General features: G+C 41.2%; 1 pseudogene; it reads right to left on the minus strand.

Moving 5' to 3' along the window:
• Positions 1 to 18,648: 18,648 nt before the first annotated feature.
• On the minus strand, positions 18,649 to 23,336 carry LOC114505624 (annotated as a pseudogene).
• Positions 23,337 to 23,604: the final 268 nt, after the last annotated feature.

Genomic DNA, 23,604 nt, shown 5'->3' on the forward strand with positions numbered 1-23,604 from the left:
GTGTTATTTACCATAGCCGAGCTATGGAAGGAACCCGAGTCGTCATCAATAGATGAGTGGATAAAGAAGTGGCAATACATGTATGCAATGGACTATTACTTGGCATTGAAGAAGAAGGAAATCTTACCATTTGCTGCAGCAGGGATGGACCTAGTGGGTATTATGCTAAGTGAAATAAGCCCATCAGAGAAAGACAAATGCCATATGATCTCCCTTATATGTGGAATCTACTGAACAAAATAAACTAACAAACAAAACAGAAACAGACTCACTGATACAGAGAACAGACTGATGGTCGCCAGAGCGGGTGGGAGACTGGGTGAAAAGAGGCCGAGAGGGTGGGCTGCCACTGTTTTCTTTCACCAATACCACTCATGTTGCTCATTTGTGATCTCTTTCCTTCTAAAAGCTATTCTTAACTAATTGAATTAAGGTGCCCGATGCATGGTATACATACAGCAAATATGAGCTTCCATTCATTCACTCATGTGATTAATATTTCTTGAAGTCCTGCTATATACCAGGTACTGTTCTAGGTGCTGGGCATATACAGTGGTGAATAAATAGACAGAAACCTCTGCCTTCACACCAGTAGGGGGAGACAGATAATAAGAATCATAAATATGTAAATTATCGAAAGTATTAGAAGTTGGTATATAGAGAGAGAAAAAGCAGGATAAAGGGAATGGGGAGAGTTCAGGACAGGGAGCAGTGTGCCACTGGCATAATAGTAAGCTATTACTTCTGTCGATACTTACTGAAGCCTTAGCTGGTGTGGCTCAGTGGATTGAGTGTTGGCCTACGAACCAAAAGGTTGCTGGTTTGGTTCCAGGCCAGGTCCCCAGTTGGGGGCATGCGAGAGGCAACTGATCCAGGCATTTCTTTCATCTCTCACACATCAATATTTCTTTCCCTTTCTTTCTTCCTTCCTTCCCCTCTCTCTGAAAGTAAATAAATACATTCTTTAAAAATATATTTACTAAAGCCAGATCTTACCTGGCCCACAAAGTGGCATTTATCTCACCTCCTGCTATGCCACTACTACCTGTGTCAAAATGATTCTAGATGACCTAGTTCCCATTCTAGAGAGGACGCTAAATTGGAATAACATCGTGTTCTGCATAGGTGATGACATCACTGTCATGCATCTCAGTACCTTGTATAAAATACTCATCCAAATTCTCTTCATTTTCTATATATATATTTTTAAAGATTTTATTTATTTATATTTAGAGAGAGGGGAAGGGAGAGAGAAAGAGAGGGAGAGAAGCAATATGTGGTTGCTTCTTGTGCACTCCCCAATGGGGACCTGGCCTGCAACCCAGGCATGTGCCCTGACTGGGAATCGAACCCGCAACCCTTTGGTTCGAAGACCAGCGCTCAGTCCACTGAGCCACACCAGCCAGCAATGCAGTTCATTTTTTGTGTGTGTATGAATTGATGTAGGGCTTCTTTTGCACTTTTCCCTAAATGCTTGTCTAATAGTCCCAGGGGCATCTAGGAAATAATTCCTCCTGTCCCCACAAATATAAAACACCAAATCCATTATATACTAATTACTTATAGGCACTGTATGAGGCTAAACACTATGTAGTTGCTATTTTAGGGTCAAAGGTAGTAGAGTACTAGCAATTCCATATGATTCAAACTAATACTAACTTTTGGCAAAAGTGAAATTTCCTTTTGTTCAAGGAGGATGTAGAATATTTGAATGGTTGACAAAATAAGCTTAGTTAGAAAGGAATTCAGATGTGTGTCACCAAGAAATTTTAGCTGGCAAGAAGAAATGAGTTGAAATGAGATGAAGTCAGTGGGTGGGGTTGACTCTCTAGCATTTTTTCCCTGCAAAATAAGAGTAAATGCTGCACACTGCATTTTCAAAAATATAATATTCTTTTCCCCTGGTGGACTTTTTGGGTCCACTCCACACCAGCTGAGCTGGCTCGCTGAGCAGAACTCTCCTTTTAAGGTCTTTCCTGCTTCCCCATCTTCTCCCTGCTGGTCTCATTATTAAAAATGTGCTACTGTCAGATATAAATGATGTTTCTCACTAAGTACACTCAATAGCATTTTCCTTTCACTCTGTTTTTCCTCCAAATCTAACAATAAGCCGTTTTGCCTTGGTGAAAAAGATCCCAAGCCTCTCTGACTATTCCCAGGCTTGCAACTTGCCGTGACTGGCAGTGATTGATCCATAACCTTTGGGCACTCAGGCAATTATAAGCTGCCCATAAGCTTTGCTGTGCCAGCAGAGCAAATAAAAAAACTTGGGCTTCTAGTTCTGGGTCAGCGAAGTTCCCTTTTCATGATGTTATATGAAATAGGGATTTTACCTGTAAGAAGGAAATCTTTAGAGAGCAATGAGCGTTATTTATATTTTCCTTTGTAATTACCATGAAACATGACAGTGATTACATCCTTTTTCTTCTTTGTCCACGCCTACACTTTTTTTCTATTTCCCAGCTGCAACATTTCTTCTAATGCCTTTCTACTAATGTAGGAGTAAGGGGAGAGAAACCCTAGTTTCTGGTGTTCAAAGAGAAATGAAAGTCAGAAATGGCCTCTGTGAACCGAAGATTCAACATTTCTATTCCCATAGTTCTGGAGTTGTCAATGATTTTTATTTTCACTAATGAGGCAATAACTCGAGAACTGGTCTTCTTAAGGAGACAAATATTATGAAACAGAACTGTCATTTGTCTCAGAGCTCTGCTTTATGCAGAGGCGTATGTGTATGTGCTTGTAGGAAAAAAGGGCATTTTTCTCAGCCAAGAGAGAACGAGCTGTAATAGACTGATTACTAGATGGTTTATCGTAAAATCTCAGTACTGGAAAAGAACATTAAAGGTCATCTGGTTCAATATCCTGTATACAAATATTCTTATTCAAAGCGTAAGGGCCAAGTTCACACGTTTTTGAGGCTGCTAAACACTATCATCATCTAATTGTATGACCGACCTCTCTCTTTGAGAAATGTTTTATGACACACGTATTTTTAAAATCGATTGTCTTTAGAATTTTGTGACATTGAGAGAAATTACAGATGTCCTAGACTAGGTTACAATACTCTCAGGAAAATGATGTTTTCCCTGAAGGGTAACTGGTTCACTTTTCTATTTAGTTCTAGCTGCTATTTGCTGGTTGTAGGAAGAGAGCACACCGCTCCTAATCTCCCTGTGGTTGATGGTTCAATTACTGGCCCTCCATGTACCACACCTTCGTGTCTGTACTTGTGTAGTCCCCACCCTCTGCCCACCACTCCATAGAAACTAGGCTTGACCATGTGATTTCCTTTGGCCAATGACTTACATACCCAGTTCACCACACTGCACTACACACATTCTGCTTTTGACAGTTAGTGGAGTCAGAAATAAAAATAGAGAAAAATTGAGTGATTAAATCATTTTGTGACTACAAGTTATGTTAGCAAAGATTCTCTTTAATTGGCAATACTTTATTTTTATTTTTTAAAAGATTTTATTTATTTATTTTTGACAGAACGGAAGGGAGGGAGAAAGAGAGGGAGAGAAACATCAATGTGTGATTGCTTCTCGCACGCTAACGCCCCTTATTGGGGACCTGGCCTAGCCCACAACCCAGGCACGTGCCCTGACTGGGAATCCAATCAGCGACCCCTTGGTTTGCAGGCTGGTGCTCAATCCACTGAGCCACACCAGCCAGGGCTAATTGGCAATACTTTAAAAACTCAGTACAGATAAGTTTTTAGGTGACTTATTTAAATGTATATGCTCCTGAAGAAAATTATATATTACCTTCTATTTATTTCAACTAGCTTGTATTCAGTTTTAATTTGAAAACTCATATTGTTTCTTGATGGATTGATAAATATATTGATTCACTAAAACAAACATTTATGAGACACTATGTGCCAAGTATAGGTTTCAGTTATGAATAATATATAGTGCTTAATCTCAGGAAACTCTTAGGGTGGAGTGGGGAGGGGGCAGGGAGAAAAATGTAACAAAACAGCACAATAATAAAATTTGATAGAGTAATAGAATATTGCACATGAGAAAAATAAATTACTGTAGGAATCGTTTTTTCATTTATTACCCAAGACTTAATTATATAGCTCATTGATAATGTAGAATCTCTTTACTTAAGGGATTGACAATCTTATTTTTTACTCTGTAATTGATTTTTGTCCTAATTTCATCTTCATGTTTTAGTTAGTTTTCTGTTTTTTTTTTTTTTTAAGATTTTATTTATTTATTTTTAGAGAGGGAAGTGAAGGAGAAAGAGAGAGAGAAACATCAATGTGTGGTTGCTGGGGGCCATGGCCTGCAACCCAGGCATGTACCCTGACTGGGAATCGAACCTGCGACACTTTGGTTCGCAGCCCGAGCTCAATCCACTGAGCTATGCCAGCCAGGGCTAGTTTTCTGTTTTTAAATTTTACCTGCTCATAGCTGAAAGCAGTAGTTCTCCAACTGTGGTCTGTAGACCGCTGGGAGTGTCCAAGACACTTTCAGAGGTCCCATAATGTCACAATAGTAACAATACAAAAACTTTTTTGGCATTTTTCTCTGTGTTGCCATTGCATTCGTGATACAAAAACAAAGGTGGGTAAAACTTCTGACTCTTTCATACAAATTAGGGCACTGCCATCAAACTGTACTAGTAGTCACTGTATTCTTCGTCTCTACACAGCTGGGGGAAAAAGTCAGTCTGACTTAAAATGTCATTGAATATGCAGTAAAATGATTAAATTGTGATCAGGCACACATATCTTTTTGATAGTCTGTGTGATGAAATGACTATTATGCTATATATGAAAAGATGACGGTTGTCTCAAGGAAAAGGGCTCATGGGATTATTTGAGTTGTGAATTGAACTAATTGCTTTGTTCAGGGAGCACCATTTTTGCTTGAAAGAATAACTCATAAACTGGTGTTTCTGATGCGGGCACTTGGCAGACATTTTCCCAAAAATGGATGAAGTGAGGCTGTCGCTATAGGAAAATCAGTTGACAGTATTTGCTGCCAATAGAAACTTATTAACTCGCCTTCCTGTTCTTTTTTTAACACGTCAGAATCTCACAAATGTTAAGAATTTGTGACATGCATTGGGCCCAAAGACCTTTGGAATTTGTTGACAGATAATTCAGTTTCCATGAGAGACAGAGTACAAAGATTAGTGTGCAGTTCTGGGTATTTTTGTAAATAAGTCTAGATGTGATTACTTTCACAGTCTGTGATTCATAACCAAGGTTTGCAGGCAGTTAAATGCATTGTGAATTTACCCACATATTCTGTGGCTTTTCTTGGAGGGACTTCCCTTGTTAAGGCAACTGAGCTCACCACAAGAATAAAATAGCTTGTTTGCTACCCACCTTACCCATGTCTACTATTGTACTAAAAAGCCCAGAAGTGTAACTGCAGATAACAGTTACACCTTTATAACAGGATGGTCAAAGTATGGGAATAGGGCTTAGGAAAATGGGCTGAGCTCTTTTGGTTGACAAACTAAAATAAATTACAACGCATATTACATTTGTAAAGTTAGTTTTACAACGTTTTCTAGTTTAGAACATTTAGGATATTTACAAAAATGATGTACATTCTCATTGCATAAATAACACATTCTAGAAAATTTCGGGCAAGAGAGAAAATCATAAAACAGAACATGAAAATCCTTTCTAATCTTAACATCCAAAATGAACCATGATTAATCAGTGGGTGTGTCTTCTGCCAGTCTTTTTCCTAATCCTAGCCAGGCAGAGCTGGAAGGGACCTCACAAATTATCTAGTCCAACCTACTCATTTTACAGATGAAGAGACTCCATTAAAAGGTTGACTCTCTTTCTGGTTTTGTTTCAAGTCCTTTAAGCAAGAACAGTAGACCCTCATGATAAGAGAGTTCGGTTCGCAGTACAGATATATTTGGAAAACCCTGGGTTAGATCACGGGCCCCCAAAGAGCTGGCCCAGACAAAGAGCCTGATATAACCCAGTTGGCTTCTAAGGCCTTCCTGCTTTGATCTTCGCCTGTGATGATGTGACATTTGGAGCTGCAGCAGCCTTTTGTGACCTGAAGTGACAAGCCTAAGGACAAAAAGCTCACACACTGTGGGAGACAGAATAAAATGATAGAAAGAGCATGGGTCCTTAATGACATAATTGAGCTGCCAAACCCACCCGAAAATTGTCTACCCTCAGATCTCTTGGTGAGAAAATCAAATGCTTCTATTGTTTAAGTTTCTTTAAGTTGGATATTCTGTTACTCATAGCCCCCAAAATCCAAATTCATAAACCCTATGACCTTGAGCACATAAGGTCTTATCTGTTCTCTATTCTCTGCCTAGGTGCCTTTATCGGTAAAATAGAGATAACATATACACATATTTTACAAAATTATACACATTTTTGTGTTCTACTTCTATCATCTAACATATCATGAGAGGGTCCTATGTTCTTTAAAAGTTTTCTAAAAGGCACAGTCTTTGATGGTTCCATGTTTTTCTCCAAATGCCCCTATTGTTGAGTGTTTAGATTTTGAACAGATTTTCTTTGATATAACCAAAGGTTGCAATGGCTACTCCTTGTGCATGATTTTTTGTATCTTCAATTATTTTCTGAGGATAAATTCTTAGAAGTGGAAATACTGTGTCACATTTTTAAGATTTGTATTATCAATGGCCACCCTGGCTTCCTCTGCCCCCACCGACTTGATATTGCTGCTCAAAGTGGACAAGAGTCGTGGCCGGAGCTCAGCTGGTTAGAGAGCTGTCCCCATACCCCAAGGTTGCAGGTCTGATCCCCTGGTCAGGGCACATGAAAGAGTCAACCAATGAGTGCACAAGTAAGTGGAACAATAAATCAATGTTTTTTTCTCTCTCTCCTTTCCTCTCTCTCTCTCCAATAATCAATTTTAAAAAAGACTGTGTTAGAAACAGTGTACAAAAGCATGGAATATTTCTTTTAATAAGTAGTGCATTTACATGGTTCTAAAAGTATTTCAGTGTATTCGAAAGTACACACTGGCAAGTTTTCCTCCCCTCCCTGTCCCTGGCTTCCCAGTTCCACTCCCGATTATGTTCTCAACATATATGGGGCCCTGGCAGGAAATAGATGGTATAGTCGAATTAATCCATTTCAGGAAAGGGATTATTTGTAAAGTGCAGTGGGGTACTGAGAAGCCCAAATGAACAGTGTAATACCCCGGAGCTGGTAGCAGGGGGTTCCTGGGACTAAAGGGGAGAGACTGAAATGGGGGCAGGAAGGCTGCGTGGAGAGGGCTGGCTGAGAGGCTCTTTGAGAGAGGAGTGCAGCCAGCCCGTGGAGGGGCTGGGTGAATAAACCATCTGAGGTCACCACTGTCCTACTGGTGCCACACTCCTGCAGAACCAGAGGACAAGGGAGCCGGTTGCCGTCACCCGCTTTGGTACTGGGGAGCCTGAGTTCGTGGTGGCCTCTCCTACGTTCAGTTTCAGTGTGCAGAGGACGGCTACACTGAGTTTCTCGGAGATAGGGTTGCCCTTCTCACCAACGTATTCCTTATGCTTTCAATGAAGGAGGCGTCCCGTGGGCCGTCCCAGAGAAAGGTCAGATGCTGTGGTCCTCCAGCTGCACATATGAATCCATTCTTACATCCTTTCTCTTTCACCACGTGACTTCTGTGCTCTGGCAGGTGGTTCTGGAATCTGTGAGATGGGCTCTCTCCTGTCTGCCCAAGCTTCAAGGACCCATCCCAGCAACGCAATTAAGACCAGTCCCAGCCCTGGCTAGTGTAGCTCAGTGGATTGAGCGCTGGCTGTGAACCAAAGGGTCTTCAGTTCAATTCCCAGTCAGGGCACATGCCTGGGTTGCAGGCCAGGTCCCCATTGCTGGCCATGTGAGATGCAACCACACGCTGATGTTTCTCTCCCTCTCTTTCTCCCTCCCTTCCCCTCTCTCTAAAAATAAATAATTTTTTTTTAAAAAAAGACCAGTCCCAGCAGTTCTTGCTATGAGTTAAACTCTGAGTCATGGCAGAATGCTCCCATGACAATACATTTTTCTCCATCTAGCCTTATGATCCACTCCCACTGCTCCCAGTTGTCATACTAGGAGTCTTTAGAAAGCAGAACCCAACTCGATGCTTAAATCCTAATGCTTTATTGAGACTGGGGTTTGCCTGGGGCTGTCCAGGTTTTAGTACTGATTGTCCCACATCTTGGCAGTGCCCTCAGTCCTGGGCAAACGTGGACGATCTGTCACCCTAATTGAGAGGCGCAATCCCAGGGTGGTGAGAATGAGGGGAAAGGGGCAGCAAGGCAGAGAAACAGGGAAAGCAAGTACAAGGTGATGTATTAACAGGCTGACCAGACCTTCAAGAGAAAAATACAGTTGCTTGCTCGGTCATGCGACTTATCTCCAGAAAGGCTGCACCAAGCCCTGCTCCTGGGAACAGTCTGTTGGAAGGAGGAAGGAAGAGGGATGTGTCTGCCAATTTCTTTTTTGGCTCATGTCTCTCACTGGTCAGAGTTCACCATACGGAGTGTTAAGCCCTTTGCCACTCTGGGCTCTGTCACCTAGCCTTTCTGAAGGGCTGCTGGGGAAGTCACATTGCGTACTTCCTGCTGCAGTACAGTAAGTCCCCACTTAATGCCACTGATAGTTCTTGGAACTGCAGCAAAACGACATATAATGAAACCAGTTTTACCATGCATTAGTTGATATAAACAAGAGTTACGTTCCCATGGCATCTCAACAACGTTGTAACAAAATGGCATTGCATGAAACAGCATCATCCGAAGACCTGCTGCAGTTCTTCTGAGGCTGTGGTTCTGGTTAGGTCAGGCCTCTGGGCAGCAGAGCTCTATGGCTCCCGCTGCAATGCGTGTAATGGAGGCCAAGACCTGGCCCTCCCCTGGGGGCTGGTAAAAGAGCGGGCAGTGGTAGGAAGTGAGGCAGGTGAGGACTTGGAAGGCAAGTGTCCGTAGAGCAAATCGGGGGAGGCATATAAATGGGTTACAGTACAGTAGATATATGTACGGATTTGTCAATGTGTGTTAATATTTTGAACTGGTGTGAAGGCAGCATAACGTGGTGGTATAATACTTGCACTCTGCAGTCAAACTTGGATTTGAATCCCTGCTCTGCTACGTACCAGCAGCATTCTTGGGCAAGTTCCTTGACCTCTTATGTAAAATGCAGATCATAGTAGAGCCTTCCTCAGTATGTTTGTCATGAAGAGCAAAGGAAAAAAGGCCTACAAGGTGATTGAAAGAGCGCTTGAAACTCAGAAGTATTTAGCAAGTGTTGGCAATTATTAATTTGTAGCAGTACTTCTAAAGGTACATTACATAGCCACTTAGAAAACTTTCATTCAGATTTCCTTTTATTTCATTTAGAAAGGCTAATCATAATAACCACCAGCACTTTCTGAATATTAGCTATATATCAGGAACTATGCATTCAACACTCAACCCCATGTAACACTCTGAAGGAGGCGTCTTCATTTTCCAAAGAGTAACTCAAGGTTTAGAGAGCTATGCAATGTCTCCAAGACTGTAAAGTAGCTGAAAGGATTTTGAAAAGTTGACTTGCATTTTATATCACTCGAGGTCCCTGTGGAAAACGTATGGCACATTGAAACTGGGTAATTGAGTGGCGTTTGAAAAGCTGCGGGTAGGACACCAAATATCGTGCCTGCCTATATTGTTTAGTTAGATTGGGGGCTTATGGAAACCAGCAAAGATGGGACGGAACCCCACGGTGAGCAACAGTTGAAAGCTGTAATCGCTCCTAGTCCTGAAGGAAGAAGGTGGCTGGAGAAAGAGGCTATGAAATATTCACAGGACAGGTTCCTTGGTGTACCTAATTACCGGGCCCATCTCTGAGGTCAGATGACCTCTGCTGGGCATTTGTGGGGATACCAGCATCTTCCAATTTGTTCTCCATTCTGAGAAATCCATCCATATACCTTTCCCCTGTTCTCCTTGGCCTCGGTTTTTTTCAACCTTCATCTTTCGAAGTCTCTGAACAGCCAACCAACTTACTAGTTATTCGCCTTAGTGTAGTCCTTCTTTTAGGCCATTTCTCCTGCTGGAGAAAGTGGACAACCGGATTTATAAACTGAAGTCGGGCCCCCTGGATGGATGCATTCCCCTTCACGAATGTCTCTCACGGCCACCCATACAGGTGGCTGTGACTTCTGATGGTGCTAGCATGCTATGCAGATCCATCTATGAATCAGGCCTCAGCTTTTACTGCTTCCATTAACTGGTCCGGGGGAACTCCTTACGAGGACCTAAGCGTGGATTAAAGGCAGTAAGGTAAAGCAGGAGGAGCAGGTGTCATGTGAGTGTGAGCCATGAGCTTGAGCAGTTTATTTGTGCCTTTTCTAGCTTTGTTTGAGTCCAGTCCTGCACACACCATTTTTACGTTACAGTGGAATGCGGCTGTCCAATTCAGTTTTATGATCATGTGGGGAAGTTGATATCCAGTTCGCGGTGGGCAGTTTACCTGGCTCGGGCACACAGTTTCTACCAGGGCCTAGGAGCAAGCCCGGTATTGCTTTTCAAATGGAAAATTGTTGGTAGATGTTTCTTCTATTAAGACCCATGCCCGAGGCTCCATGCAGTTCTGCTGACTGCCCCTGGATACTTCTGAGAGTGGTTTGTTGACCCAAGATAAGGGACGGGACAATTAGTACTACAGCTGGACCTGCCACAGACTCTTATCTTGCTTCAGGCCCTACTTAATGGCTTCAAGAAGCATGACCAAATGTAGTCTTTGTTGACTCTAAAGTCACTGTGCCTCTTTCATTGTGATAGGTTGTGTAAGGAGAGGCAGCTTATCTCATTGACAAGGTGATTTCCCAACGCACTCAAGGCCGCTAGACCCTTAGAAACCTAAATGATGTGCTAGGTCCCTGAGTCTTCTTGCTTCTCTCTCACATTCTGTCATGCGTATATCTGACTTCCTATGTCTATTTCCTGTTCACTGGGCCCAGTTACCATAATGTCATGATTATACTGTGTCAGCATGTTACTTTGTGGGAAATCAAAATGATCAAGGAGTTCTCAGACTCTCTAATGGCAGAGAGCAAGAGAGCTGACATAACCCTGAGTATACCAGGTATACTGTTGTCCCTGCATGTGAAGGCAAATGGCTTCTGATAATCTCTTGATAGAGACAGGTTAAACAATTTTGTTAGCTCAGTAGCTACAAGCCAGGTGCCAGAGGCTCTATTTATTTGACCATATAAAGGCACTATATCCACAACCACAACCATGATTAGAATAATTATCTGCTTGGAAGAGAGTCTGGGGGGCCTGCCTCCTCCAGCGAGGGGGGTTCAGGGAGATTTGGGGTTCAAAATTCTCAGTCTTATCTGTGTCTATCCAAATGCCTATTTCTATTGTGGGGTCCCACTTAGTGTCTGTGACCTTGGTCCACAGCCCTGGAACTTCAGGAGGTGACCAGCTACTTTAGCTGCCTTTAAGGCTTTCTAATTTTGCACCTGTGCCCTGCATTGAAAACGAAGCTTTTAGTGTCACAGGTTCGATTCCCAGTCAGGGCACATGCCTGGGTTGCAGGCCACGGCCCCCAGCAACCACACATTGATGTTTCTCTCTCTCTCTCTTTCTCCCTCCCTTCCCTCTCTAAAAATAAATAAATAAAATCTTTTTTAAAAAAGAAGTATACATCTGAAACACGTATGATTAAAAGAAAAGAAAACGAAGCTTTCCATTCATTCTCCCTTTCACATACTTTTTCTACGATAATTAAAAATATCAGCTGACCCACAATCTTTATAATCACTATTAATTATTGCATGGTGACCAAATTCCACAACTGTTTGCTCTCACAAAATCTTGTCCCATGTCTACTGTGTTATGATTTGAATTACTGTGATGTCACTGAATTCCCAGGAATTACCAGAGTCCCAAGGGAGTTACCCATGCACTCTTCAAATTTGTAATCCATTGTGTCCCAGGATTTCATGTTAGTCTTCTGTGTCTTGGGGCTAATTCTGGTATCAATTACTGCATCATTCAGAGCCCCAGTGTGAACCAAATTGCACATTCAAATCGAGTAATTAAGGTGAGTTAGTAAAGGGGCCATTTATAAAGATGTGGGTTGGGTTTAGAGAAGGGATGTGGTAATACTCCAGGGCTAGCAACAGCATGGAGGAGCAAATGGAAGGAAGAGTTACCAGAACCAGGTACAGTAGTTTTATGGAAAGGACCCCTGGTTAGAACCTATGGTCTTTTTTTTTTTAAGATTTTAGTTATTTTTAGAAAGAGGGAAAAGGAAGGAGAAAGAGGGGAGAGAAACATCAATGTGTGGTTGCTTCTCATGCACCCCCTACTGGGCTACTGGCCTGCAACCTAGGCATGTGCCCTGACTGAGAATCAACCAGTGACCCTTTGGTTTGCTGGCCCGTGCTCGATCCACTGAGCCACACCAGCCAGGGCAGAACCTATGAACTTTAATAGGATTTGGGCGACCCCCAGTCCACCAGGGAGGGAGTAAATACCCTCCCTTTACTCTCCTCCTGCCTTCCAATCTCCTGCTAATGCTCCCATTGACTGAACACAGTCTTAAACCAGAAGAAGTGATACTTTAGCCTTGGGGACACAGAACAGAATATTGATAGGTGGAGAGGAGATTGGAGGATCAAATGAAAATGTCCAGCACAACTCTAAATCCTGTGCTTCTCATCACTATATACGAAGATACTAGCCTGAATCTGTAGAAATAGGAAATCTTAGAGAATTTCATGATTATTTTGTTTTTATCACTCCAGGATTTCATTATGTCTGTTGAGATGAGGGAACCTAATTCCTTGGTGGCATCCACTGACCTTCCAGATGACAGTGACCACAAGGAGTTTCAAGGGGGATGATACCTACATTTACTAACTTTTTTAAAGGCATATGTATTTTGTGTACTTTTTATGTATTAAAAATACTTAAGAAAATTACAATATTAAGAACATAAGTGCCTACACAACCATTTATTCATTTTATAACTCTTCATTCATTCAATAAATTCCTATTGAACTGACTATTCAATACAAACAAACAAACAAAATTCATGAATTTCATTCTAGTGGGGGAGTCAGATACGTCAGAGAGGAAGGCAGAGGCTGGATTATACAATACAGGAGTTTGTATTTTATTTGCGGTCCAATATAAAGTCATTAGAGGATTTAAGCAAAAGAGAAATATGATATCTGATCTATGTTGAGTGCTTTTAAATGATCATTTGGCTGCTGTCCGGCGAATAAACTATGGTGGAGAAAGGGTGGAAATGGGACCCATTTAGGAGCCTACTGTAGTAACTTAGAAAAGAAATGATGGTGTTTTGAACTAACATGTTAAAAGAGGAGGCAGAGAGAAGAGGTTGTACATGTGATGGACATAGAACAAACACAATTTGCTAATGGATTGCAATGAAAGAGAGAGGAAAGGAAAGAATTGAGGACAACTTCTATCTTCCCGTCTGGTCAACTGGGTGACTGGAGATGCCAGTAATAGCCGTGGGAAGGGAACGTTGGGAGTCCAGGGTGGGGCATCAGGAGTCCTATTTTGGACATGTTAGGTTCGATGTCCGTGTGGAGATGTCTAGTAGGTAGTTGGCCATAGGAACCTGGCATTCAGAAAAGAGGGCGGGGTTGGAGATGTAAGTATGGGAGCCATGAGTATACAGACAGTATTTTAAGTTATAGGACAGGATGAGTTGTCTATGGAAAAGTGTAAACTAGAGAAGAAGACCCAGAAGCTCAACCTCAGAAACTGGGAAGAAGAGGTAGAGCCAGAAAGGGGTAAGAGTGGTAAGCCGGGGGAATTTGGCATTCTAGAGGCAGGTTCAGGAATGTGGCGCAGACAGATTTCCAATGGCAGATTAAAGATATTTCAGGGAAAGGAAGTGGAGAAAATGAGTGTACCCACTCTTTCCATGAATTTTACTGTAAATGCAACAGAGGAACAGAGCTATAAATAATTTAATCTCTTGCCCTGGTTGGCATGGCTCAGTTGGTTTGAGCATCTTCCTATGAACCAAAAGGTCATGAGTTCAATTTCTGTTCCAGGTGTATGTGAGAGGCAACTGATTGATGTTTCTCTCCCTCCCTTCCCCTCAAAAAAATTTAATCCTTTTTTCTCTCTGTTAAAGCAATGTTTAAAGATGACACCTTTTACAACATTTAGCTTTTGCTACAAAACAAATAACCCAAAATCCAGTGGCTTAAAAGATATTTTAAAAATACATAAATAGCCCCAGCTGGTGTAGCTCAGTGGATTGAGCACGGGCCTGTGAACCAAAGGGTTGCCGGTTTGATTCCCAGTCAGGGCACATGCCTGGGTTGCAGGCCAGGTTCCCAGTAGGGGGTGCGTGAGAGGCAGCCACACATTGATGTTTCTCTCCTTTTCCTCCCTCCCTTCCCCTCTGTCTAAAAATAAATAAAAAATTTAAAAATACATAAATATTTATAATTTCTTATGATTTGGCTGGCTGTTCTGATCTGGATAAGCTTGGCTGAGGTTGGCTTATCTCCGATGCCTCTTTCATGCATCTGGCTCTACGTCATTTGAGGCAGGGGATGACTTGGCCACGTGTCCCTCATTATTCGGCAGGCTAGGCTGGCCTCATTCAGCTGGTCATGATTATAGAACGCCCAAGAACAATGCACAAGTACTTTTCAGGTCTTTGCTTATGTCACATTTGCTAATGTCCCCTTAACCAAAGCAAGTCACATGGGCAAGCCAAAAGTCAGTGTGGGAAGGAAATGCTCAAGGGCGGAGAGAGGGAGGAAATGATTGTAGTCCTTTTTGCAAATAATCTTCCATAACTATTAACGTATTTCTAATTCTGTGAATTCATCCTAGTTGCTCATGTTAGAAACCTCAAAGTGATTTTCTGCTTCTCTTTTTCTCTCCTGGTCTAAAATGGAAAATTATTTAATTAGCTAAATAAAAATGCATTTTGTGGGAAATCACTTTCTCTCAGTACTTTAATAATCAAAATATTAATATAAACTTAGCTCACAGACCCATTACTGTTTTAATTAGTTATTTTCAGAAACTGGAGAGAAACAACATAATTGGCAGACTAAAATACCACATTTATTTAAATCCCTTATTAAAAAATGTGGCTCAATAACCTAGTAATGCATTCCATTTTATTTGTTTTCTCACAAATATGAAAAGAGGTAATCACCAATAAGCGGTAATATTTAAAAACTTAGAAAAGCTATGAAGTGATACTCCTGTGTTAGATGATTGTGTATATGCTTCTTATCTGAAGTTGGAAGCAAATGAAATAAAACGGTTTTCCAAATGGCTGCATCATTAATCCACCTCCTTTCAGCTAATTGACCAGTCTTTGTCATTTCTGCTTGCCAGGTAGGGGACTACTGACAATCCCATATGGCACTAAAGCTTGCTACCACCATTGGTTGGTGGAACCCTGGAAGAGGCCTTTCAGAAAACACTGAACAGTGAGCCTTTCCTGCCGGGGAAGGTGGAATGGGATATAAGCATGGCACTGTAGACGGGCATAACTTTGATCCCCACTCAAATGAGCTTTGAAACAACTCTGGGCCTCAGTTTACTCATCTGGAAAATAGGAGAGTATCTTTAAGATGTTCCCTCTACCTGGGGCTCTCTGAGTCCCCGCGAGCTCTGCCGGTGCAATAGAAGCAGCACTCTCTTAACCATAGAAGTGGAGGCAGGGGCCCTGAACACCCCCAATTCTGGTTAAAACAGGAGGCAGGAGCAATCACAACCAGTATCTGGTCATTTATTTATCTATTTTGCAGACACAAATCCAAAGTTCAAGTGACGCAAATATAATAGCAGGGCAGGAATTCAAAACGGTATGTCTACCAAAAGGTCACAGTCTGTGACTAGTGTTGGTCCCAGAATTGAACTTGATTGTTGTTTTCATGTGTGAGGAAGTGTCTGGGGAACATCCCCTTGTGGCCAAAATAACTGCTCACCGCTTTCTGAAATCTGTCAGGTTGACCCGATCAGGAGAGTTTCTACTACTTTTTGGGTCCCAGGTGTCTTTGAGAATCTGTTAACAGTTCCAGGTGCCATCAGTCCTCAACATAATGTGGATAGGGACATAGATACACCTCATATATGCAAATGATTAAGAAGGCTGCCTGGGTCTCAGGTCCATGGGAGACCTGCTTGTCTGGCTAACCACACTCTCCTCTTCCTGTTTCTGGCCTGCGTCATGATGTCGCTCCTCATTATCTCAACCCTAACTGGTACCCACGCCAGTCAAGCCACTCAACTGGAAAGTAAATTTCCCATCCCTTATATTTACCTCCCTCCATCAGATTTCTTTTTCTCCCTACCCCTCAGGGCTTCTGTGTTGAGAAAAAACTTTGTCAATCTAGTGCTACACTAAAAGATTTTAGATAGATCTGGGGATTCCAAGTCTTAACAAGTGAGTCCTAAACTGTGATCTAAAATATCCCTGTCCTGCCTTGGCTGGGTGGCTCAGTTGGTTGGAGCATTGTCCCATGCACCAAAAGGTTGCGAGTTCCATCCCCGGCTGGGACTGGAGGCCACCCATTGATGCTTCTCTCTCTCTCCCTCCCTCCCCCCCTCCCTCCCTCCCTCCCTCTCTCCCTCCTTCCTTCCCTCTTAATTCAATAGGCATACATATCTTTAGGTGAAGATTTAGAAAAATAATAAGTAAAATAAAACCTGGTGTAGCTCAGTGGACTGAGCACTGGCTGTGAGCCAAAGCATCGCAAGTTCCATTCCCAGTCAGGGCACATGCCTGGGTTGCAGGCCAGGTCCCCAGTGGGGGCCACATGAGAGGCAACCACACATCAATGTTTCTCTCTCTCTCTTTCTCCCTCCCTTCCCCTCTCTAAAAATAAATAAATAAAATCTTTTAAAAAGTAAAATAAAATACCCCTGCCCCTTCCTTCCTTCCTGCCCCCTGATCTTAGAAGCACATAGAGCAAAGAGCCCTCCAGTTCCCCAGATTTCATGTGAAACGCAAGCTTTTTCCTGACTGCATAGGCCCTCTATGCCCTGGTTGCTGAAGACTTCATATTAGCAGCTAAACAAGAGCTATGGCTCTCATGGGGAAAGGGGAGTCCATCATGAGCACTCTAAGCTGCAAGTAGCATAAAACCTGTCTCACAGCAGCTTAAATAAAAACGGGGCTCATTTTCCCCTAATAACAGAATGTGTGAATGGTGGTGGTTGCTGGCGTTGATCCAGCAATTCAAGGACCTTGGAGCCAGCATCTCTATAACCTTCTGAGCTTTTCCTCATGCTTGATTCCTTGTTTGTTTATTTTTTTCCCAGCTCTGTTGAGCTATAATTGACATAGCATTGTTTAAGCTTAAGGTACACAGCGTGATGATTTGATACACACGCATTACAATGTGATCACCAGAGCAAGGATAGTTCTTCTTACAGAGTTACCTTTCCATTGTTTTGTGGTGAGAACATTTAAGATCTACTACTCTCTCAGCCACTTTCAAGTATACAATACAGTATTGTTAACTATAGTAACCGTGCTATACATCAAATCCTACAACTTGTTCATCTGATAACTGGAAGTTTGTACCATTTGACTGACATTTCCCCACCCCCACCCCTTTCCCCCGGCAAATCACTATTCTACTCTTTGCTTTTATGAGTCCAACTTTCTAAGATCCCACACATAAGCAATATACAGTATCTGTCTTGATCTCTCTGACTTATCTCACTTAGCATAATGCCCTCAAGTTCTACCCATATTGTCACAAATGGCAGGGTTTCCTTTTTTCTCATGGCTGAGTAATACTCCAGTGTGTGTGTGTGTGTGTGTGTGTGTGTGTAAAAAATGTATATATGCTGTATTGTCTTTATTCATTCATCTGCAGAGGACAATTATGTTGTTTCCATATCTTGGTATGTGTAAATAATGCTGCAACAAATATAGAAGTGCAGACATCTTTTTGAGACCCCGATTTCATTTACTGTGGATATATCGTCGGAAGTGTAGTTGCTCTAACATATGGTAGTTCTACGTTTAATTTTTTGAGGAACCTCCATACTCTTTTCCAATGTGCCTGCAATTTACATTCCCACCAACAGTGCACAAGGCTTCCCTTTTCCTTGCATCTTTGCCAGCTCTTGTTATTTCTTATCTTTTTGATAATTGCTATTATAACAGGTGTGAGGCGCTAGCTCATTGTGGTTTTATTTGCATTTCTCCAGTAATTAGTGATGTTAAGCATCTTTTCTTTTTTCTTTTTCTTTTTTTGCCTTGTTTGCCAATTTTTTTATTTTTTTAAAGATTTTATTTATTTATTTTTAGAGAGGGAAGGGAGGGAGAAAGAGAGAGAGAGAGAGAGAGAGAGAGAGAGAGAGAGAGAAACATCAATGTGCGGTTGCTGGGGGCCATGGCCTGCAACCCAGGTACGTGTCCTGACTGGGAATCGAATCTGTGACACCTTGGATTGCAGCCCGTGCTCAATCCACTGAGCTACGCCAGCCATGGCTTTTTTTTTTTTAAGATTTTATTTATTTTAGGCATCTTTTCATGGGCTTGTTGGACACTTGTATATCTTCTGTAGAAAAATGTGTATTTGGTTCCTCTGCACATTTTTTTAAACTTTTTATTTTTCCCTCAACCTTATTTCCGTTCTGTTTAAGAGTTTGTGGAAGACCAGCTTAAGGCTACTCGGTGGCTGCTCCTACCCATTTTGTGGCCTGAACGCTGGGGCCCGCGGGACAGTCTTCAGTAGGAACCGCTGAAGAGGCGCAGAGGGCGCCTGCGCCTTCAGACCAGTCCACAACCTCGGGCTGAGCAGCAGTGAACTCGGGAGCCCGAGCAGTCCATCCACCCTGAAATTTCTCCTCGGTCACAGCTTTTTCAGCAACGACCTGTTCTTCCTTCTCCGTCTCTTCAGGGTCTCTGTAGAAGTAAACCTAAGGCAGGACCTCCCATGGGTGTTTATGGTGAGATGCGCAGTGCTTCCCAGGCCCGTAAGCACCATATCAGACCCACTGAGTGGGCCCCCTTGATGTTGCAAAGGACGGCAATGTCCGCCTAGAGCAGAGGAGAGTCTCTGTTACACAGAAGCAGTGCTACAGGCAGGTTAACCTAAGACACCTCTGTGAGAGACTGGTGGTGATCCTGGGATCAGTGACCACCAGAAGTCCCCACTCCTGGAAGGCTGCTAGGATGTGGTTAGTGAAGGTGCCGGGAGTGAAGCAGCTGGCACCAGGTGGCCTCAGGGGCAGCAGCAAAGTGCTCAGCTCGCTGGCCAGTGTTCCTGGACGATATGACACTGACATCAGCAGGGTTTTCAATGGCAACAATGGCAGGAGCTGCCATCAGAAGCTTCTCCCAGGTTCTCTTCAGATTATGATGCAGATGCCATCACTTTTCCTTTAAATTATGTGGGAATCCAGAACAATGCCGTATGGGCCTCTCTCAGGGTAACACAGAATATTTTTTAAAAGATTTTATTTATTTATTTATTTTTAGAGATAGGGGAAGGGAAGGAGGGAGGGAGAGAAACACCAATGTGAGAGAAACATCCATCAGTTGTCTCTTGAACGCACCTTGATTGGGGACTGAACCTGAAACCCAGGCATGTACTCTGACTGGGAATTGAACCCATGACCCTTCACTTCAAAAGACAACACCCAACCAAACGAGCCATACTAGTCAGGGCTCTCTGTTCATATTTTAGTTGGATTTTTTTTGCATTTGAGTTGTATGAGTTTCTTATATATTTTGGGTATTAATCCCTTATCAGATATATGGTTTGCAATATTTGCTTTCATTCTGTAGGTTGCCTATTCGTTTTGTTGACTGTAGCCCTACTTATTTATTTTTGCATTTGTTGCTTATGCTGTATTGGTGTTATACCCCCACAATTGTTGCCAAGACCAAGGTCAAGGAAATTTTTCCCTATTTTTTATTCTACGAGTTTTAAAGTTTCAAGTCTTACGTTTAAGCCTAATCCATTTTGAGTTAACTCTTTTGAGTGATGTAAAATAGGGGTCCAAGTTCATCTTTCTTGTGTAGTTATCCAATTTTCCCAGACCATTTATTGAAGAGACTGTCCTCTCCCCATTGAGTATTCTTGGCTCCTTTGTCAAATATTAATTGACAAATGCCTGGGTTGATTTCTGGGCTCTGGAATCTGTTCCATTGGTCTATGTTTCTATGTTTCTATTTTTATGCCAGTACCATACTATTTTGGTTATTATAGATTTATAATATAGTTTTGAATCAAGAAGCATGATGTCTCCAACATTGTTTTTTTTTTCTCTTGGGATTGCTTTGACTATTTGGGATCTTTTTGGGTTCCATATAAATTTTAAGATTGTTTTTTCTATCTCTGTGAAAAATGCTATTGGAATTTAGATAGAGATTCCATTGATTCTGTAGGTGATTTGGGGTAATATGGGCACTTTAACAATATTAATCCTTCCAATCTATGAACAAGAAATATCTTTACTTTTATTTGTGTCTTCAGTTTCTTTTGTCAAAGTCTTATGGTTTTCAGTATACAAATCTTTCACCTCTTTGGTTAAATTTCTTTCTAAGTATTCAATTGTTTTGATGCTATCATGAATAGGATTGTATTGTTTGTTTTTCAGATATTTCATTGTTCATGTATTGAAATGCAACTGATTTCTGTATGTTGATTTTTATCCTGCAACTTGACTGAATTGAGTCATTAGCTGTAACAGTGTTTTGATGGAGTCTTTAGAACTTTTTATTTATAAAATTATATAACCTGCAAACAGAGGCAATTTTACTTCTGGATAACTTGGATACCAGTTATTTATTCTTCTTGACTAATTGCCTTGGCCAGGGATTCCAGTACTATGTTGAATAGAAGAAGGGGTGGTGGGCACTCTTTTCTTGTTTCTGATTTTAGAGGAAAATCTTTCAAACTTTCACTGTTGAGTATGATGCTAGCTGTGGGTTTGTTATAAATGTTCTTTATTACATTTAAGTACATTCCTTCTATAACCAATTTGTTGACTATTTTTATCCTAAAAGTATGTTTATTTATCAATTTTTTCTTTATCTATTAAGATTATCATGATTTTTATCTTTCATTTTATTAATGAGGTATAGTACATTGATTTGCATATGCTGAATCATCCATGCAATCAAGGGATAAATCCAACTTGGTCGTGGTGTATAATCATTTTATGTGTTTCCTAATATTTGGTTGAGAACTTTTACACTTATATTTATCAGGGATATTGGTCTCTAGTTTTCTTCTAGTGTCTTTATCTGGCTTTGATATCAGGGTATTTTTGGCCTGGTAAAATGAGTTTGGAAGTGTTCATTCTTTTTCAGCATTTTTGAAGAGTTTGAGAAAATTTGGTATTAATTCTTTAAATGTTTGGTACAGTTGCCCAGTGAAATCTATTTGATCCTGAGGTTTTCTGTGTTAGGAGTTTTTTGATGAATCAGTAATCTCTTTACTCATTATTGTTCTGTTCAGATTTTCTATTTCTTCATTATTCAGTCTTGGTAGGTTATACATTTCTAGGAATGTATTTATTTCTTCAAAGTTTTCTAATTTGTTGGCACATAATTGCTCATAGTAGTCTTGTATGACTCTATTTCTGTAGTATCAGTTGTAATGTCGCTTTCATTTCTGATTTTGAGTCTTCTCTTTTTTTCTTAGTCTAGCTAAAGTTTTACCAGTTTTATTTCTTTTTGAAAAAGGCCAGTTTTTAGTTTCATTGATTTAAAAAAATTTTCTGGTCTCTGTTTCATTTATTTCCACTCTGATTTTTATTTCCCTCCTTCTGATAACCTTTGGGCTTAGTTCGTTCATTTTTTCTAGCTCCTTGAGGTGTAAAGTTAGGTTGTTTAGTTGAGATTTTTTCCTTTTTTCTTAAAGTAGGCATTTATCATTATAAATTTCTCTCTTAAAACTGTTTTTGCTACATCTGTTAAGTTTTGGTATGTTTTGTTTTTATTTTCATTTGTTTTAAGATTTTTAAAATTTTTCTTTTGATTTCTTCTTTGATCCATTTTTTTGTTCAGGAGTGTGTTAATTTCCAAATATTTATGAATTTTTCAGTTTTTCTTTTCTTATTTACTTCTAGTCTCATACCATTGTGGTCAGAAAAGATACTTGGAATGATTTCAATCTTCTTAAATTTGCTAAGACTTGTTTTGTGACTTAACATATGATCTGTCTTAGAGAATGTTCTGTGTGCACTTTAGAAGGATGTATATTCTGCTGCTGTTGCATGGAATATTCTGTGCATGTCTGTTAGCTACATTTCATCTAAATGTGTAATGTTCAGGTGTAATGTTCCTTAATTCTTTTTTTTTATGGTCTGGATGATGTATCCATTGTTGAAAGTGAGGTTTTGAAGTCTTCTATTATTGTGTTTTTGTCTATTTCTCCTTTCAGATCTGAATTTATTTAGGTGCTCAGATGTTGGGTTTATATATATTCATGATTGTTATACCTTTTAAATGAATTGACCCCTTTATCATTATATAATGACTTTCTTTTGTCGCTAATAAGAGACAACGACCATTTTCAGCTTAAAGTCTATTTTGTGTGACATAAGTGTTGCTACCCTTGCTCTCTTTTAGTTTCCACTTGCACGGAACATCCTTTTTTATTCCTTCACTTTGAGTACATGTTTGTCATTAAAGCTGGAGTGAATCTCTTTTAGGCAGTAAAAAACAAAACCAAAGCAAAACAAAAAACTTTATTTGGCTCAGAACAAATTATGGAGGTAACATTTAGGCGCAAACTCAGATCCATCTAGCCACTCTGTGCTTTTTGATTGGATAATTTAATCCATTTATCTTTGGAGTACTTATTGATAAGTAAGGACTTACTAATGCCATCCTATTGTTTTGTTTTTTTATCAAGTAAATTCGATCTCCATGTCCTTGAGGTTGGTTACTGGAAAATTATTATGATCCTTCTGTGGCATCATGATTTCTTGATTTACCATGTTCCTTGAAGTCTTGCATTGTTGTCATCCCATTTGAAGGAGCAGTCACCACTTCCAGTCTTCAGCGACTGCCTTAGGGAGCAAAATACCTTCCATCAGCCTCACTAGGGATTCTGAGGCTTTCCCAGATCTAGGAAAGAAGCATGGATACACCTGCACCATGCTTCTTGCTCTATGCTTCTTGCTCCCTCTTGTGGCAAAATTCTTAAGCTTGTATGCCTTTTGTTGATCTGCAATGCCTCCCTCTTGCACCAGCCACAGGGTGGGGTGTGTGTGGGTGTGGCACAAAGTGCTGCATGTACCCATAGCCCCATTGAGGGGATCTTCAGGTGAGGTTCTTCCAGCTGCTCATGGGAGGGCTTCCTGACGGAGTCCTGCACAGTTAGTAGGATCTGCATCTCTTGAATGCCCTCTGAATGTCCTATCTGCTGCTCTCCCAGCCATGTCTGCTCCCTAGTCTTGCATTTCATAACTCAGCACTCTGAATGGAGTGAGAGAGAGGAACGGGTCTCTCTGGCAGCATCCTGCACAGCTTGGGAAGCTAGGTGCTCACTCATGCGCTTCTGGAGGGAGAAATCATGGGCCAGGAAGATCTCTCTTGGTACTGAGCTGTGCCCCCCTGGGAAAGGATGATGTGGGTGAAATCAAATTGTTCCCCTTACCGTC

The sequence above is a fragment of the Phyllostomus discolor genome, chromosome X, assembly GCF_004126475.2.
Source record: "Phyllostomus discolor isolate MPI-MPIP mPhyDis1 chromosome X, mPhyDis1.pri.v3, whole genome shotgun sequence".
NCBI lineage: Eukaryota > Metazoa > Chordata > Mammalia > Chiroptera > Phyllostomidae > Phyllostomus > Phyllostomus discolor.